The sequence below is a fragment of the Orcinus orca genome, chromosome 13 (genome assembly GCF_937001465.1).
Source record: "Orcinus orca chromosome 13, mOrcOrc1.1, whole genome shotgun sequence".
In the NCBI taxonomy this organism is placed as follows: domain Eukaryota; kingdom Metazoa; phylum Chordata; class Mammalia; order Artiodactyla; family Delphinidae; genus Orcinus; species Orcinus orca.
Window position 1 is genome coordinate 88,627,298 of NC_064571.1, and position 4,318 is coordinate 88,631,615.

At 39.4% G+C, this 4,318-nt stretch overlaps 1 pseudogene; it reads right to left on the minus strand.

Annotated features, from left to right (window-relative positions):
• Positions 1-2,106: 2,106 nt before the first annotated feature.
• On the minus strand, positions 2,107-3,200 carry LOC101282739 (heterogeneous nuclear ribonucleoprotein C-like; annotated as a pseudogene).
• Between the last annotated feature and the right edge of the window lie 1,118 nt (positions 3,201-4,318).

The following is a 4,318-nucleotide window of genomic DNA, read 5'->3' on the forward strand; positions in this document are numbered from 1 at the left end:
CACATTCTAACAACTAATATCTGAGGTGATAACTGTGGAAGAGAAAACTGGGTAATTTTTTAAATAATTTGACCCTTAAAATCCATGCTGTGGAAGGCTCAAATTATCTAGATTGGCTGTCATGGAAACCAGTAATCAATTTAGATAGCCATCTCCACTGACAAAGGAAGTCTATAGCTTTGGGACAATCATCTATGCAATTTTAGCCAACTCCAGTCCCTCCCCCACCACACGTACTACACACATCCACATTCCCAATTCCCTTCCTATTTTCTAGCAAATGACCTCGATATTTAGGGTAGGGGAGAAATAGAAGCTGGAATTCACACAGATTGACTGTTTTTGCCTGCAATCAGAGACATGGCCTGAGAATTGATTTAAAGGGTAAGGAACTGATTATCAAACTCCCACTGCAGGCCACTGAACATGGACTTTGCTTTTTAAAATAAAAGGTGAATATGCAACATTGCACAGCACATGGGAGAGTTCATTTCAGTTCAATTTTTGTAATTAGAAATTCAAATTTCTATTCAGTGAAAAATTTAAAAGGTTGTCAAACACAAATTTTGTAAATGAGACCCAAAGAGAGGAAAAGTAAACATAATCGTATAGAGGTAGGGTAACCACTTTCTATTAGCACACCTCTTTTTGATACAGTGTTTATTTAAACATTGTCCTTGTGCCAGTCTCTTGATTGTGACCAAATAATGCATCTGTGTTCTCTTTAAAATAGTATTGGAAATACATAACACTTTATTAGGATACTGTTAAATGGCACCTGAGAGATTAAAATTCTATGCTTTTGTTTGTTGTAGTGATCCTCTATGGAACTAATTAGGGAAAACTTTGGATTTTTTTATGATTTTCCCAAACTGTATATATATCCTCAAGTGGAATTTACAAGAAATTCAAAACTGTCTGAGTTGTAAGAACTCTACATTTCAGCTTTTAAATATACAAGTAGTCTGATAAAAAGTATAATGGATTTAGATGTTAAATATGCACAAATGAAATTTGAGGCTGAATGAAAATATAGATAAAGTGTTGAATTGAAACTTTCATGAGAAAGGGCATCCTGGGTGAAGGTAAAGTGATGTCTGCAGTTGATCGATTCCTTTTTCCTCATTGTATGGATGCATGGAAAAATTGGACAATAGGATGTAAGTTTCTTGACAGCTTTATTTATTTATTTATTTATTTATTTATTTTAAATACAAAAATAAAAAACCAGGGTGTTTATTTTTTCTCCAAATTCCTGGTTTAATAAGGACTTGTTTATTTTGAGAAAAAAAGGTCCCAAACATCAGGCTATTCACAAAAATAACCCACAGTATCAACTTTAGAAAACAAATCTTAAGACTATTACACTAATTATTTTTCTAGAGTATCCATTTGACATGCCAACTCTCATTCACAAAAATACATTGTTACATTTGTGTTGAACAGCCCCACACAGCACTCTTATGTGGGGTATAACCCGCATACCTCTAATTCAAAGCTGCTTTCAGGTGCTACTCAACTAATGAGACTGCCTTTGTAGTTAGGGAGGCAACTACTGAACTCATACATACATCCTTTTTATTGTTGTCATAAAGAGATATCAAAATTAAAAGCAAAAATTACAGGGTAAGACTTAACATAACTACTAGGAGCATCAAAGGAAGTGAAAATGGGACTAGGTGCAACGCAATGAGAATTAATGAACATGGGAAGGACAAGGATGGGGACAACAGTGAGCATGTGCTGAAGATACTAGGGGAGAGGATCTGGTGAAAATTTTGATCTTAGACAAGCGCCTAGGTAAAGAAATAATGGGACAAGATTTCTAAACCCCACTATGTGCTTAAGAGTCATCCTCGGGCTTCCCTGTTGGTGCAGTGGTTGGGAGTCCGCCTACCAATGCAGGGGACACGGGTTCGTGCCCTCGTCTGGGAAGATCCCACATGCCGCGGAGTGGCTAGGCCCATGAGCCATGGCTGCTGAGCCTGCACGTCCGGAGCCTGTGCTCCGCAACGGGAGAGGTCACAACAGTGAGAGGCTCGTGTACTGCAAAAAAAGAAAAAAAGAGTCATCCTCGCCATTGACGCTGTCTCTGTCATCCTCTCCTTCCTCAGCCTCTTTTTCATCATCCTTGATCAACTCCAGCTGGCCATCCCCCCGATCTTCATTATCATCATCATCCAGTAGGTCCCCCTTCTCAGCAGAGTCATCTGCACCCCCTCAGACTCCATCTTCACATTAGTCTCATCTTTCTTCAGGGAGCTGCTGCTCTGCTCCTCTTCTGACTTATCATTCTTCATCTCTACTCCTTGTTTGCTCTGTTCCTTTTCGATTTTTTCCAGGCTTTCCAATAGAGGATCCACTTTTTGTTTTATCTGGGCCAATTCCTTCTTAATGGTCTGAAGGTCATCTCCTTTCAACTTTCCAGACTTAGAAGAAGATCCCTGCTGTTCACTCTTAGAATTAAAGCCACTTTTACCCCTTCGTGAGGTGTTTCCTGATACACGCTGGCATTTTGAGGGCACTACAGCCCGAGCAATAGGAGGAAGAGGAGGAACACATGCTGGGGAACTGTACATCCTGTCGTAATAATCCCGTTGAAAGTCATGGTCCAAGTCAAAAGAGGAGCTGAGTAGAGGGGTTGGAGAAGGGTGTTCTGGTACTCACCCGTACATCTCTGCTGCAGATCGTTTCACACCTTCTTTTCCTTGGTTCATTTTTGACTCTGTGGCCAGATTAATATCTAAAACCTGGCCAGCAATCATTCTGCCATTGTCTCCTGCCACAGCAGCCCGGGCATTTCTCTCATTAACATACTGAACGAAGGCAACACCCTTATGAACAGAGCAACCCACGATTTTGCCATATTTCAAGATTGCCTCCACATCAGATTTCTTGACCACGAGAGTATTGAGATTCCCAATGAATACAAGAGAGTTCATGGAGCGAGGATGGTAACATTGTTGGTAACATTGCTGGCCATTGTCTTTGATGGTAATGTGCCTCACAAAGCTGAAAAATGTAGCTGAAGATCAAAGAAATCTCACTCAAGCAAGTTCCACTAATTTATATATTTCAAGTGATTTGTAACCAGGAGGGGGAAGGGAGAAGAGATTCGATTCTGAATCTCCTACTCCTGAGTTCTACGCGGAGAAGCCGACTGCTGCTTGAGGTCCGCAACGCAGCCACAACCACTCAGCCTTCGCCTCTTCACAAAATCGACAGCTTTATTTTTTATCTATAATTTTCTAGGTAGATTCTGTAAATTTGTAAAAGATGTGAATATAAAATTTTTATCTATCAATATAGAAAAATGGAAATTTAATCAGACCAATTTGCATCCTATAAATGGAGGATGTAAATACTAAAATCATAGGACATATTATGTATTTTAAATTAGTATTAACTTTGGCATCATATTTCCTGGAGACCAAGAAAAAAAATGATCATGTGCACAGTTATGCTGTTCCTACCTTATGACTGAAGGAAGAGAGTAGATTCTCTAGGAGATGGAAATGTTTACATGGAGCCAAGATCCTCAAGATGTTACTCATGTATAGCTTTACATAAAGAGGTAATAAAATATCACAGTCTGAATAAATATAACAATGTGAAAATGAAAAAACTGACACTAAGTAAAAACTAAGGATATTACTTGAATGTTTCTATTAGTTACTATCTTTGTGAGCGTCTAAATAAGTAGACTTATTTAATTTCCCTATTTCCAGTGACAGAAGAATAAAACTGGTGAACTATGCCCTGTAGTATGTCAATCTGAATAAAAACTTTCTGGTCAATGCTTTTGACTTCATAGCTACAGGAAATCTTTACAGACTAATAGCACAGTTGCTCTTCCTTGCTAGACTTGTGTTTGACCGAGGATAAACATACTTAGTATTCACTAAGTATAAAATATATCTCAGAAGTGATATTTAGAGTTCTGGTTCCGGAAAAGAAGTAGGCACATTTCACTTGGTCTTTTCCATTGAATGCACCTGTGAACTGGGAACAAATCCCTGAAACAGCTATCTGAGGACTCGATAAAGTAAACAGTAACAAGTGACTTGAAGAAGAATGCCACACTGAGCTGACAGTGAGTTTAAAGTTTTGCTTCTCTTTTTGGATTTTCCAGCTGGGAATCAAGGCACCTAGAAATCCAGAAGTGGACATTGATGGGGAAATAGAGCATGGATGTGAGGGGTGGGAAAGTGGCTCCTCGCCTGGGACAGCTGTCCGGGGGTGGGGGGGGGAGGTGAGTAAGTGAAACTCAGAAGGACAGCCCTTCACCCCAATGGGAGGAGATGTGGTTCAAGGGAGT